At 49.5% G+C, this 15,608-nt stretch overlaps 1 protein-coding gene across 1 annotated transcript in view; it reads left to right on the top strand.

Annotated features, from left to right (window-relative positions):
- The window catches only part of SLC7A9 (solute carrier family 7 member 9), a 659,969-nt gene that overhangs the window by 549,467 nt on the left and 94,894 nt on the right, over positions 1-15,608 (top strand). The window lies entirely within an intron of this gene.

Raw genomic sequence — 15,608 nt, 5'->3', positions numbered from 1 at the left:
CCCCTGCTAAACTCCTGGTTGTAATTGAAACAGCACTGGTCACCTGGGTACCCTCTGATCTCAGGCCGAGGACCCCTCCCGGCCAGTTGCACTCCTGCACTAGTTGCCCCCCTGGCAACCCTTGTACTCGGGGTCTGTGCCTGTTCCCTACAGTCCCCTACCAGCACTTGACACTTGATGTCTGCACTTATCCTTGCTCTTGCCACCAACTGGCCTCCCTTTTTATTTATTTGTATCGATTTAATTATTTGTATTGTTCTACTGTGTAATCCCATGTACTGCACTGCCCTTTCCCCTCCTACTTTTCCCCTCCCCCTCCCCGACACTTACGCAATCTCAATGTCACCTGGCCTAGTACAATCGTTGTCTGTCTTCTCTTTGTTCCCCCTCCCTTGCCTCGTCGTGCCTTGAAACACTTGTGCATAGGCGTGCTATAAATGTCATATATCATATCATATATCATACCATGGCAGTCTCTGCCTATCACTTGGCCACTGTTTACATGTTTCTGATTTATCAGCAAGATTCACAGCAGAAAATAACGAGCATTCACATAGCCAATTGATTTGACTGAAGTAAAGGGATTGACAGGCTTCTGCATTATATACCCAGGTGTACAGACCATTTGCCAGATCCTGCTTCACATCTACAGTCATTTTTTTTCAATATTGCCATGGGGCCAGATTACAGAAACTTTGCACGAGGGCAAGTGCAAGTGTGCACGGTATTAGCACTATGGCAACTTTTGCCCTGTTTTTAAAAAACGCTGCGACACATAAGAAAACCTTTTCACAGTGACAGGTACAGTTTGGCATGTTATAAACACGAGCGCAAACATTGTCTTTGTGCAAAAAAGATACATTTTGAACACATTGTTGCACCAGGGCAAAGTTTGCCCTAGTGCCAATACGGATTGTTTTAGCACTAGGGAAAAGTTTGCACTGGAGAAAAAACGCATTGAAAATGTATGTTTTTTGTGCTGGCAAGAGTAAGGATTTCAGTATACCCAGCTAGCACAGTAAGGGTAATTTCCAGCATGTGCTGTTCGCTCAGTAAGATCAGATACAAGAGGTCCAGTTACCACAACAAGATCAGATTCCATTGTGACCAATGAGCACAGTAAAGCACATTCCAGTATGGCGAACGATCACAGTAAAGCACATTCCAGTGTGGCCAATTAGCAAAGTAAAGCACATTCCAGTATGCCCAGGTAGCACAGTACGTTGAGATTCCAGTGTGCGCAGCTATCACAGTAAGGGGCGACTGCAGTATGCCCTGTTAGCAAAGCAAGGGTGTATTCCGACATGCCATGTTAGCACAGGAAGGTCAGATTGAACAGATCCATTTAAAACATGAGCTAAAAATTCCAGTATACTCAATTAGCAAATTAGGACCAGATTCGATTATGCCCAATTACCACAGTAAGGGCGGATTCCTGCAACCCCTGTTAACAAAGTAGCAGCAGATTCATTAGATGCTGTTAGCACAGTAATCGTAGATTCCAGTATGCTGAGTTAGCACAGTACAGACAGATTGCAATATGCCCCCTTGTTAGCACAGTAAGGGCACATTGCAGCCTGTCACTTAAACACAATAAGACCAACTTTAATAGGTTCATTCAGCAGAGTGAGGATCATTTCAGCGTGCTCGCTTAGCATAGTAAGGCTATGATACAGGATGGCCAGTAAACAGAATAAGGTTACATTAAATTAGCACCCTGAAGGGGGGCACCCGCCTATCGGGAGGCTCGGAACGCGGGCTGTACTGTATGGTACAATCCCGTGTTCCGAGCTGCCTGGGCAGCCAGTGCCCCCTTCCCTTCCCGCTGCCCATTCCCCTTCACCATAGCACCCGTGTAGTGTCGTACACGGGTGCGAGTGGTGTTTTCAGAAGAAAAAGAAATGGCACGTACCTTTCCTGCGTGGCCTGGTGCTGGCAGTGCTGCTGTGCCCTCAGTCCATTTTACAAGCTGATGACATCAAAGTCAACAGCATGGAAAACAGGCGGATGCTTTTGTTGTGGGGGGGGCTCATTCACACACACGCACGATTGCACGCTACAGCAGGCAATGATACGCGGGAGCAGGGTTAACTGTAACCTGCTTTATTCACACGCCGGCGGGAACTGCCGGACCCTTCGCCCCGTCCCGCCCCTTCCCCGTGATGTCCCATCCGGAACGTCATGTCCTTTGGGCCTTAACGAAGGCCCGCCCACACAACGTTGTGAACAATCTGACATCTCCCCCTTTTTTAACAAATGAGCCGCGCGGCTTTCCCTCTTACCCCATTTCCTCGATGAGTCGCATTGGCTTCATGCGGCTACTCTGGGGTCGTGGCGCCCGGCTTGGGGTTGGTCGTTCCCTGGCGGGAGTTGGGAGGTGTGCCTCGCCTCCTGACTCTTCTCCATCTCCTTGGTATGCTTCTTCTTGTGGTCTGTCTTCATCACTGTCTCTATCCATTGTCCATTGCCTTCCCTGTGTCGGTGTGACATGCTTGAAGTGCGAGCTGTTCCTGGTCACCACGGAGCAGTCGTCCCTCTGTGCTGTGACCATGGTGCCCCGCTTGTGTGTTATGACGAGGGGGGTGGGTGCAAAGGTGGCTTCCTCCTTGCGATTTTTGGGTTGCCTGAGCCATACTTCGTCTCTTGGCTGCATCACACTTTCCCGAGCTCTTCTCTTCCTGTCCGTGATTTCTTTTGTTTTTGCTTTCCTCGCGGTGTCATTTGCTTTCGCTTCTTGTTCAAGCGGCCTCTGTTCTTGTGGTCTGGGGTCCTCCGGCAGTCTCGTGGTAATCGGACTCCGGAACATCAGATCAGCTGGGCACACTCCTGTCGTGCTGTGAGGTGTGTGCCTGTACTCCCGGAGTAGCTGGTTAAGGGCCTGCTCGAACAGCTTATTTTGAACATGGGCAATTTGTAGGGTTCTTTTTATGTTGGCCATGAATCTTTCGACCATGCCATTGGCCTGGGGCCATCGGGGTGTTATTCGTCGATGTTGAAATCCCATGTACTTTGCAAATCTCTGGAAGTCCTGGCTTATGAATGTGGGGCCATTATCTGACTTTATGAATTTGGGGATCCCATATGCAGAGAGCATTCTGTCAAGTGCCGGGATGACGCTCGATGTGGCGCTGCTTTCAACTATCTGAGCGTCCTGATATCTTGAATGTTCATCTATGAGTACGACCAAGTGAGTTCCGTTGCTCAGTGGACCAAACAGGTCTACCGCTAGCTCCTCCCATACTTTGTTCGGTAGCAGTGACGACTGTAAGGGGTTGGGATGAGGCGGTGGCGCCACTTGTGCACAGATGTTGCAGTTCCCTACGATGGTATCAACCAGGCGGTCAAGTTGTGGGAACCAGGCTTTCTGGCGAAGGAGGCGCTTCGTGGCGATTACTCCTCTATGTCCTTCATGGGCTAGGTGCACTATCCTTTCTCGGAGAGTTCTCGGGATGACTACCTTGCAGCCCTTCAGGATCACATTGTCTTCTACTACCGTTAGTTCCTCCTTTACCTGGTCCAATGACTTGACGTCCTCGCGTGTCGTCTCTGATTCTCCTCTTGCCTGTTGTCTCATGAGGGTTGTCTTGTCTGTCACCAGACAGTGTCTAGCAATTCGAAGTGCTGGGTCTATCTCTGACTGTGCCGACAGTTCAGCCCATCCCACGGGCAGCGGTTGCAGGTGATGAATTATGTAATTTATGTAATGCGTCCGCTATGGATGGTCGGGATCCGGTGGAGGGCAGAGGGTGCCTAGAGAGATAATCTGCGGGGTTTTCCTCTTTCCCCGGGTGGTGAATTATTTGGAATCTGTAATCCTGCAGTCGCAGGCCCCACCTGGCGATCCTTGGTGGCATCCTAGCCTTTGGGCTCCCATAGATGGTGAGTAGCACCTGATGGTTGGTGATGACAGTGAACTCCTTGCCAAACAGAAAGAGATGAAAGTACTCACACGCCCAGACTACCGCCAGGCTTTCTTTTTCTGCTTGTGAGTATGCCTGCTCTGTCCTGGTCAGGCTCCGGCTGGCGTATGCCACCACGTGGGTGACGTGCGGTTCTCCGGGGTCTCTTTGTGTCAGAATGGCGCCGAGTCCCACGGGGCTGGCGTCTACGATCAGTTCGGTGGTACGGTTGGCATCAAAGTATGCCATGTCCTCTGCTTGTGATATGGCTTTCCTTATGGCTTCAAATGCATCTTGGCATTCCTTCGACCAAATAAACGGCGTGTCCTTGCGAGTGAGCAAGCGTAATGGGTTGCTGACGGTGGCATAGTCTTTCAGATATCTGGAGCAGTAGCTGGCTAGGCCAAGAAACGATCTCAGGTCTGTGGTGTTAATTGGGGGCGTGGCCGAGTTGAGAGCTTCCACTTTCTCTGGATCGGGTCTCATGCCTTTGTCCGAGAAGACGTGTCCGAAAAATCGCAGCGATCCTTTCGAGAATTCGCACTTCGTTTTATTCAATGTTAATCCTGCATCAGTCAGTGCTTGGCAAACTCTGTGAAGCGCTATATCATGTTCTTCCTGCGATTTGCCGTAGACTAGGACGTCATCCGAATAATTTAGACAGTTGGGAACATGCCTGATTACTTTGTGAATTTCCTCTTGGAATATTTCAGCGGCGGAGGAAATGCCAAAACTGAGTCTTTTGTACTGGAACAGGCCGAGATGGGTAACAAATGTAGTAATGTACCGGGATTCAGGCGCGACTTCGATTTGGTGGTAGCCTTTTGTGAGGTCGAGTTTTGAGAAGACTCTTGCCCCATGAAGTAAGTGAATCATGTCGGTGATTCGGGGCGCCTGATGCCTCTCTCTTTCGATGGCGGTGTTGGCCCTGCGCATGTCTACACACAGGCGTATGGATCCCTCAGGTGATTTCTTGGGGACGGGGATGATGGGGGAGACCCAAGGTGTGGGCCCTGTTGCTGGTTCTATGACATTTAGTTTGATAAGTTTGTCCAGTTCTTCTTCCACCTGTCTTTGAATGTTGAACGGTATCCCTCGGTAATGTTGGGCTATCGGCCTTACCTGAGGGTTTATGTGTAGGTGCACCTTCCTGTTTTGCAGTTTGCCTAGGCCGGTGAACATTTTGGGGAATGATTGTTCAATAGTGTCCGGTTTGGCAAAGTACTTGTGCGCCATCAGCTGATATAAGATGTGCACGAGTCCCATGTCTACTGCGGTTCGGAAACTTAGGATGCATCCGCTGTTTGCTTCAGTTTTCAGTATGTATATTGGAATCTTCGTGGTGTGCTCTTTGTGGGTGCACCAGGCCTTGATCATTCCTTTGCACGGCAGGGGGGTCGTGGACCCGTAGGGGTATATGTCTACTGTGGCTTTCTTGATTTTTGGTTGAGGAACCAGTGATTGGTATGCTCTTTCGCTGATGATGTTAACCGTTGCTCCGGTGTCTATCAGGAATTTTTGTGTGGTATTGTTTACCTGGAGTGTCAGTATAGGGCTATGTTGGGTGGCGGCTGTGTTGTCTTTCAGCGCCCATACGTATCCTTTCCTTTTTTGATCATCCTCCGATGATGGGGTGTCACTGCTGGTGGGGGAACGGGTTTCAACGTATCTTACGAATCTTCTTCTGTGCGAGCGTCTTGTGTCTTCCGATGAGCGCTTGTCTTCACGAGTGTATCTGCTTTTGCGGTCACTGTCCTCTTTTCTGTAGTGTCTCCTTTCGCTGTCACCCATGGGTCTGGGTGGGCTCTGGCGAGCGTAGCGACGTCTGTCTTGGTGTCGATGTTTGTTTGGCGTGTGTGTTGGCGCATTCTTGCACATGGCCCTGTAATGATCCATTCCTCCACATGCAGCGCATTTTTGTCCTATGGCCGGGCATTCCCCTGTGTGCGGGTATTCGTATCTGCATTTGTAACACGTGGCTTCTAGTGATTTGTTTCCTTGAAGTGGGTGCGAGTATAATTTGTTGACCGATTCAGTGGTTTCATGGGGTTGTTCTATGGATACTTTCCCCAGGCTGTCCAATTGTGAGTCGACTGCTGCCTCCATGCGAGCTAGGGCTAGGATTTCTTCAAGGGATCTTTGTTTCTGTAGAAGTTGCTTGCGGAATGGTTGTGAGAGGCACCCTGCGATTACTTGTGACCTGAGTGCCTCTTCATTAGAGTATTTGTGAAATTCACAATGCTTCAGCTTGATGCGGAGGCGCATCACGAAGTTGTCTATTGACTCACCCTTTTCTTGCCTGGTTGTGTGGAACATATGGCGTTCATAGTCGACATTAGTATGAGGTGCGAAGTATTCTGAGAGTTTGGCATGTAGTTCTCCGAATGTGACTGTGTCCACATTTAATAGTTCCCCTGCAATGTCTCTTACTGCTGGACCCACTGCCATGAACAGTGTATTTTTCAGTCTCGTGTCATCTGTTAGTCCTATGGCACCTGTGTAGAACTTAAAGTCCCGGAGCCATATTGCCCATCTGGGTCCAAGATTTGAGGTATCACAAATTTCAAATGGATTTGGCATGTGCATGACTTGGGATGCACCTCCCGCTGTTTGATTGCTGTCACGGGTTGCATCAATGTCTCCTGCTGCCGCTGGTGCCGCCCCTCCCGAGGATGAGGCCGTGGTGCTCGTCGTCTCCGACATGTTTGTCGATGTCGTGGGCCTGTGCGGTGGCGTGTCCCTGTGACGTTCGCGCTTCGTGTGCGGGGGTACCTGTTGCTCTGGGTGGATATTCCTTACTTGATCACCCGTGGTGCAGGAAGGCCACGCTTTCCATTTTCTGGCTGGGGTGGAGCTTCTGCACCCACTCCAGCTCGCCTGTGGCCCAGCCTTTGTCACTGGAGGTCCGCACCGTGCCACTGCGTGAGGGGGCAAACGCTGTTTCCTTCAAATGCAGCGCCGCCCACGCCGTGTGGGGACAGTCGCTGTGCCTTCCGACTTGAAATGGCTCTGACCCTGTGCTTTGTGTGGCCGCTGATGTCCCTTCTGAAATAGGGGTGTGGGCCCGATTCACCCGGTCCCGTTGCCAGGTCCGTTGTCACGCGGGAGGCGGGGCCGCACTCGTGCAGCTTTCCGTGACCGAGGTGCGCCGATGCGCTTGACTGCCCGACAGCAGGCCTCGTCACTGAGACAGCGGGGGCTTGTGCCCGCTCGTCGCCAGTGTTGTGGGGGGACTCATTCACACACACGCACGCTTGCACGCTACAGCAGGCAATGATACACGGGAGCCGAGTTAACTGTAACCTGCTTTATTCACACGCCGGCGGGAACTGCCGGACCCTTCGCCCCGTCCCGCCCCTTCCCTGTGACGTCCCATTCGGAACGTCATGTCCTTTGGGCCTTAACGAAGGCCCGCCCACACTACGTTGGGGACAATCTGACAGCTTTCAGCATTACCCCACAGCCGGTCAGAGCCGCACAGGAAAGGTAAGTTTCTTTTTTTTTTTTATTTAGAAATAAAAACATTAGCACCTCTGTAGAGAACTACACGGGTGAAAATGGCGATATGCCCCTCGGTGACAGGCCGACCTTGTAAGTAATGGCCCACCACCCTTTTTAAGTGACCCACGCTGCGCTTGGGCCCTAAACTTGGGCAGTGGCCAGTTATCTACCGGGTTGCCCGCCAACTCAAGGCATATCACCTCAGTATGGCCCGTTAGCACAGTAAGGCAAGATTCCATCAGTCCAGTTACCACAGCAAGCATACATTGCAGTGTGGCCAGCAGACTCCAGTATACCTAGATAGGCTGATAAAATCAGGTTAAAATATTCCTGGTTGCCCCATTAAAGGCAGAGTGAAGGATGTCCAGTTATCACATTAAGGTCAGATGCCACTGTTCCTAGTTGGAACAATAAAGGCAGACTCCAGCGGCCAAATTAGCATGGTAAAAGCAGATTCCAGTATGTCCATTTAGCAAAGAGCATAGTCCAGAAGATTAATTATTATCATTATTAGGGTATTTATTGCGCGCGGATCTAGCTTCAGGAAACAATTGAGTGCTTTACAATCATAGGGGTTAGAATAAGTTATTTAGCATAGAAACAAGGCTGTGGACATCTAACAACAGGGGAGGGAGGGCATTAGTCAGCCATGAATCTAAAAGTAACCATGGGAGGAAACAGTGGGGATCTGATCCCCAGTCTCAGGTAAGGTGGGAGTGAACGGTGTATGGACCAAGGTGTCAGGGAGGAGCAAGTCTCTGAAGAGGAGGGTCTTGAGATCCTTCCTGAACTGTAGAAGCAAGAGGGCGAGTTCGATGTTGACGGGGTGGAGGTTCCAGAGTCTTGGGGCATAGACAGAGAAGGCTTGTCTTTGTGTTTTTTCCTTCCTGCCACAGCAGAGTTCAAGTCTGCACATGTCTTTACTTCTCGTGGATCATAGGCCTCCGGAGATGCAGAGTTTTTCAGTGAGTACGCTTGTGGACTTCAAGGTGACAGCCTTGTTGATGATGCAGCAAGATTTGAAAATGATACAGGCTTGCAATAGGAGCCAGTGCAGTTTGATGCGGGTCAGAGTGATGTGGTCAAATTTGGGGAGTCATTTGAGTCGTGCTGCAGCATGTAATACACGTCTCAGGGGAGTCTGGGTAGTCGCCTCATCATCATCCAGGTGGGAGAGGACCAAGACATGGAATGCAGATCTGATATTGATTTCTGAAATGAAGGTTTTGGTTTTTCGCAGGATGGAAAGTTGGTACCAAGACATTTGTGTCTTCTGTGCTATGTGCTGTTTGAAGGAGGTGTCTGTCGAAGTTGTATCCAAGGGACTTGGCCTATGTGGCCAGCCAGGTGTAGATGTCCGGGTGTTCCATGTTGTTGGTCAGCAGTAGGAATTGCGTCATGGAGGGGTTGAGCTTCAGGGAAGCTCTGGACATCCATGACTGGTTCAATGAGAGGCAGGCCTTGAGACTGTGGATGTCGTTGACGGAAAATTAAAATATGATCTTTTAGCACAGCAAAACCATCTTCGATGGGTCCAGGTAGCATGGTAAAGGTATATTCCAGAGTTCCCAGTAGCACTGTAAGGTCAGATTCCATTATGCCTAGTTAGCATTGCAACCGCACATTAAATTATTTCCAGTTAGCACAACAGTGCCAGATTTTCTTACGCCCATTCATCACATTAGACCAGATTCCATTAGGTCCAATTACCACAGTAAAGCTAGACATCATTAATGCAGGTTAGTACATTAAGACCATCTCACCCTTGCAGAGAGCAGATTCCTTTATGCTCACTTAGAACACTTAGATAAATACTTTGGTATACCAGGTTAGGAAAGTAATGCCAGGAATCAGTATGCCCATTTGGTACAGGGTAAGGGTAAAATCAGATTGCAGTGTGCCAGACTCTAGTATTCACAAGAAGCAAAATAATTCCATATCTCAAAGGTCCAAACCCCCTGCATGGGGCTTGTGGTACAGGGTGGGGTGCCCAAGGGTCCTGAGTGCTGTCCCCTGCTACATAGTGTTCATCCCAGGGGGCGTTGTGGGGAGGATGCCGTGGCCTACCCCACAGTGTCCCATCCTCTTTGCAGCAGCATTTCAATGTATACATAATTGTTGTTGTTATTGTTATTTTGCATTTATATAGCACCTTATATACCATTGGTATGGTCTGAAGGCGCTGGTAGGTTGAACGCCCTTGGGAACCGAAGTTCAGATCAGTAGAGAGAGTAGAGAGAGTCAAAGGTGCGTGTGAGCACCAGGTATGTGTGCAGCTGGTGCGGTATTTGTGTAATAGCTGCTTCTTAGCGGTAGTTGTGGTGGTTGAGAGATCGGGAGTATGTGTTTGTTCTGGCAGGATTCATCCAGACCGAGTGTGGCTGCGTTAGGCCTGAGGAGAACGCCTGGCTGGGGGGTGGGGGGGGTGTAACCAGCAGTGTTTTACTTAGAGTGATGTGGAGTATGCGGAGGATGTTGGTATGAGAACAGTTATACTGAATGGTGTCATAGTATCTCTGTGTTCTACTTGAGTGGTGGTGTAGAGGGGAGAGTAAGCGTGGTGGTGTGATATGATGGGTTGTATGCTCTTTCAAAACGTTCTCTGCATTCTAGACCATACTATATACGTCACGCAATTCTATGCGCTCCAGTCCGTTCCATGCACTCCTATCCACCTCATGCACCCCAATCGGTTCCACACACTCCGGTTCACTCGAAGCACTCATGCGCTCCAGTCCGCTCCGCGCGCTCCGGTCCGCCCCGCGCACTCCAGTCTGCCCCATGCATGCACTATGCATTCATCTGTTTTGCTCACTCCTCCCCTCTACGCACTCGTCCCCTCTACGCACTCGTCCCCTCAATGGTGATACTGTCCCTTTAAGAGGTAGTCCTAGGCTGATGGAGATAATTTAAACACATTCCAATCATTGTGGTTATTACCCTCAAAAGGCATCCTTTTCTGAAGATGTGGGACATCTATTCACTGTGAAACATTCTGTCCAAATATAGCCTTATGTAGGAGGCGTCAGCATAATGTGAGCATTGACAGTGAGCAGGGGTCCATCAGGTTCCATGGCCTAAGTATAGTGGATATGGGAGCACAGGAATCACAAAAACCCAAGGTTCAATTTAGGGATGTGGCATCCTTCATTCTCACCCTATGCGCAAGCGTCCACATGCCCAGAAACCTGTGTACATGCAGTCTTCTCACACGACAGAGCAGTGTTATAGGTAAGCACATAGCTCTGCAGCAACCACCCCTGGCATCTGCAATTCCAAAATGGTGCTCGGCCTTAATCATGACTCTGGTTGCCTTATGGGACATAGAAAGGTGGAGCCACCAGAACATAATGTTTTACACCTGAGCATAGTAAGCACAGGCAGTCCTCGTGGGTGTGGCTGGCCCGCTAGAAGTGCTGCAAGGGTTTTGGTAACAGTGTGGGTGCAGAGAGGAGGAGAAGTTGTTATGGGGAGTGCTGAAAGTGAGCAGAAGAGGAGAGAGAGGTGTAGTAAAAGAAAAGGGATAAGAAAGGTTTTGCCAGGAAGAGAGAAGGTGGGCACATCAAGGTAGAAAGAAAGAACATCAGCAGCGGTTGGAGGAAATTAAGTACATACAGAAGGTGGGTGGATGTGAGATTAAAAAGGGAGGAGAAAGAAGTATTAACTATACAATAGGGGAAGAGAAGGGTTGGGATGTTACACAGAGGGCACGTGAAAGGTATTCAGGTGATAGGTGCAGGTAAAATCTGAATAGAGGAGTATGGAATCAAGAAGGATGAAGTTGGAGGACATACTGGAAGTAAGCAGAATGGGAGTATAAAGGTGAAGGTGGTTGAAGAGGAGGGGCATCAGAAGGCATTTGGGGGAGTGTAGTGAGGAGAAGGTCAAAGTAAGGGAGGAAGAGGAGTGAGATGCCAGAGAGGAAGCTGGAGGGAGCTCCAGATAGAGGCAAGTCAGGACAAAACACACACCATGCACCTAGGGGATTTGTGCATCAGAAGGTTAGTGATACGAGCATGTGGTGAAGAGTCAATCACACTAGAGTAGATGAAAGAGAGGAAGTTATAGAGTGGTCCCGGGCGTAAAAGAGGCCCTTTTAGGCCTGCAACATTTCAAGGTGGTAGGCAAGGACGGAGGAGGTGTTTGGGACTAGAGCCCGAAACAAAGGCATGGAGGTGGAAAAGGCACTCTGACACAACCAATAGAGAAACTCAAGTAGCTAGCCTCCTTGTGGAAGTTCTGTGGATTGGTTGGCACCACTGCCATTGTCCAAGCTCTACATGCAGGAACATGTTGGGCCCCATGACCAGGCAACCAGTCTCCCTGGGAGATCAGAATGAAAAGTAGTAGTGCAGAACTATAGAACCAAGAGCCAAGAAATAGGTTTCAGGACCGATGTGAGGGGTCAGAAATATATGACGGACAATTTGGTAAAGGGTTTTCACAAGATGCCATTTTATTAACTTTAAAAGGTTTGATAAACCCCTCCCTATCCCTAACCCAATGAGGATTTCCCCACCTATCAAAATAATCTAAAGGAAACATTCTAACAAAAGGAATGTATTCCTCACCCTTATATATACAACAAACTCATAACAGGAATATATGCTAATTCAAATGTAATAGAAATAACAGTTAAGCTCGGTCGGTTCCCCTTGCCCAGATTCAAAGCAGGACTTTCAGTCAAAGGTTCAAATAAACAAGTTCCTTTTTGTATACAAGTTTGAATCATAAAGTTCCTCTGGCTCCAAAAGTCTTCCACTTGGACTTTAACCAATAGTTCAATTAGACGACAAGTTCTTGTATTTCCACTTCTAGAAAAAGTTCAACACAACTTCTTCTTGAGAAATTAAACACTTCTACAATTCTTCCGCATCAACTACAACGTTTGTCAGGATGATTCCACAACAGTTCATGAAACACTTCAGTGACTTTAGTGACAAGGACAGGGGGAACTAATCCACCCCTGGATGGGGCCTAATGTTCAGGTAGGTTAAATATTCTCAACAACCCATCAGCATTGATACCTTGCTAGCAGGTGACACCTGGCCTGTGCTCATTGGTGAGGTCATACCCTTGCAGGCTTATGGTACACCTGAGCAACTTCGGATTCTCTCCCTTCATGTTCATCGGCCACATTAAGGTCTTCTGGTCAGTTTATTTGTTTATGGTCGAGAAAAAAAAACATGTCAACCTTAAGTTTTCCAAATAATCACAAAATAACTTAATTTGACAGCAATTAAGAGAATAAAATAATTTTTCTTCAAATATCAAAGAATAAACAAATTAAAATCAGATTATTACAACAGTACAAATCATCTAGTTTATAATCTTTTTTTGCACAGATGTACAATGTATACCACACCTATCAATTCTGTACCTCTTCACTACATTTCACAGTTCGTGTAACAGAAGTATTTCATCTTCAATTATTTTTATAAATGCCACAAGGGCAAGTATTTATGATTTCCCTTGTCCTAGCATTAGACGACTCCACAGGTTTTCCATACAATCACAGTAATTTATATTCACAAATCTCATTAGATGTGCTGTTTGCACTTTTTTTAAAATATTGGCATTCCAATATTAAATGTTTTAAAGTCTCTTCATTTTCAGTGCATTGTGGAAAACAACAGTACGTTTTAAAAGTGCCCTCCGGAGGGGGCGTGGCTTGGAGCGCCATCGATGTGGTCGCTCCCTTGAGGCCGCCCGTGGGATGTCCTCCGCCGCCGCCGAATTCAAGCGGTTCTGACCGAGGATTTAAGTCGCCAATGGCATCTACGGCGATCGGAACCGATGGGGCACAACGTGGCTTACAATGATCTTCGACCACAGCTGCGTTCACCTAGAATTTTGCGACCGCATTACTCCCCCGCCGCCATTTGAAGAATCTAAGATGGCGGCCGCACCGGAACTTGGCAATACACCGCGATCCTGATGGCGACGGACCTCAAAGAGACCGAAGGGGAGCGGCAGACGGAGGTTACTTGGCGAACAGACGAGAACTTACCGGGCCGGGCCGGCAGAGGTAACACGGAGGCCACGAGATAAGCTCTGCAAGCCGTCCAGAGAAGCTCAACCTTTCCCGTACCTCCCGGTACTTCCTGGGGCGCCCCGGCCCACCCATCCAGTTACAGCTTTGGCCCCGCCGCAACCTTTCCAGCCTGATCCACTGAACGCAATCACCATGTCGAGGCAGGCAAAGGTTGGCAAAGGGGGAGATATTTCCACCATGCTCGCTATGCTGGACAAAAGCAGGAAGCAGGAGCCTCCCAAACTCACTCCGCAGAAACAACAAGAGGACGGAGGGTCGCTTGCCACCAAAGGGGACCTGATAGCTTTCATGGCGGACATCAAGTCGGAATTCCGCTCATGCCTATCGGAACTCACCACCAAAATTGAACAGACGGACCAAAGGGTTACAGAGGCTGAACAAAGGATCGGAGAAATCGAAGATTACTCACGGGATCAAGCCACCACTCTAGGGGAAATGCGAAAAGCCATCGACTCCCTACACCAGAAATGCGAGCTCCTGGAGTTTAAGCAGGAGGACCTGGAAAACAGGGCGCGCCGCAACAATCTTCGCATCCGAGGGGTCCCGACCTCCGTCCCCGACAACGAGTTAGCGGACTACGTGGGGCGCTTCTTCGAGGCCCTCCTCCCAGACCTGGATAAAGCTCAGCTCTTGCTGGATCGCACCCACAGAATTCGCCCACGTCGCGGGGCGGTCTCCGACCCCCACCCCAGATGTTATCACAAGGGTCCACTTCTTCACGACCAAGGAAGCGATCTCGGCGATCAGCCGCCAAGGGGAGGAAATTACTTTTCAGAGTACGCCACTCCAAATATACCAAGACCTCTCACCACTCACCCTTCAGAAAAGAAGAGCACTCCGACCTCTGGCACTATTCCTCCAGAAGCAACAAGTCCGCTACAGATGGCTGTTCCCGGCAGCGCTACAATTCACGTACAAAGGCACCTTACGCCGGATCAGCCACTTAGAGGACGCAGAGAGAATCATGCATCCGTCCTCGCCCCAGGAACCCTCCACCCCATCCCCGGAGGGTGCTGAGGCCCCTGGGCCGCTTTCCTCCCCGAAACCTCAACGTACGCCATGGTCAACAACTTCGCGGATCCATAAAAAGAAATGAACAATGGCGCCCTCGGTACCTCCAGGCTCCAGTCATACCCCTCCCTGGCCTCCTCAATCTAGGCCTGATTTCGGATCCGCCACACAACGAGTTATCTAACAACTGACGAGGGCGGAGGCGGAGGACCATGCCCACGGTCCATACCCATTCCAAGGTCACTTCCCAACTTTCGTGCCTTGGACACCCACGGTACTCGTTACACGATGGGACAAACGGCCCTGTTGGCCAAGGGTAGACCCCTACTTACAACGACGGTCTACCCACCAGTTAAAGTTGCAGCCCCCCGTTGGGGCTTTGCGTTAAAACCTCAAGTGCAGGATGGTACTATAGGATCTTGTGACAAACATGGCAGCTGAATCATCGACCCTGACCCCCCCCCCCCAATTCACGGGGTAGAGAATGGGACGCCTCTGGACCACCAGGTTCTACGGATTCTCTCCCTAAATGTTAATGGACTAAATTCCCCCACCAAACGAAAAGCAATTTTATTAAAGCTCCAGGATGAAGACGCAGCGATAGCCATGCTCCAAGAGACCCACCTGTTGCCAGCGGACGTAACCCGGCTTCGCTCTCAATCATTCCCGCTTCAATTTTTCGCCTCCGGCTCAAGCAAAAAGGGAGGCACGGCGATCCTTTTTAGAAAAGACTTGAACCCACAAATCCTGGAAACAAAAACATGCTCGGAAGGCCGATTCACAGCGGTTAAATGCCTCCTGTTTGGGGACCTATACACTTTCATCTCAGTATATGCCCCTAACTCGGGACAAGCACTCTTCTACGACTCCTTGGGCGCGACCCTCGCTAGCTTTGTGGAGGGCCAAACAATCGTCGGAGGGGACTTCAGCGGGGTTCCCGACCCCACTAAGGACAGATCACACCCCCCAAATCCAAGCGACTTCGCCCAAGCTCTTAGCCTCCTTCGGTTGTTCAGATCCCTGGAGATAATAGACTCATGGCGGGTGTTTCACCCCGACGAAAGAGACTATTCCTTCTACTCATTTGTTCACCGCACTTTCTCAAGGATTGACCTATTTCTGATCTCCCCACACACCTTTCC

Source organism: Ambystoma mexicanum, chromosome 1q, assembly GCF_040938575.1.
Source record: "Ambystoma mexicanum isolate Mex_15411 chromosome 1q, UKY_AmexF1_1, whole genome shotgun sequence".
In the NCBI taxonomy this organism is placed as follows: Eukaryota; Metazoa; Chordata; class Amphibia; order Caudata; family Ambystomatidae; genus Ambystoma; species Ambystoma mexicanum.
The sequence above is the reverse complement of the archived record's forward strand: the minus strand, read 5'-3'. Positions and strand labels throughout refer to the sequence as shown.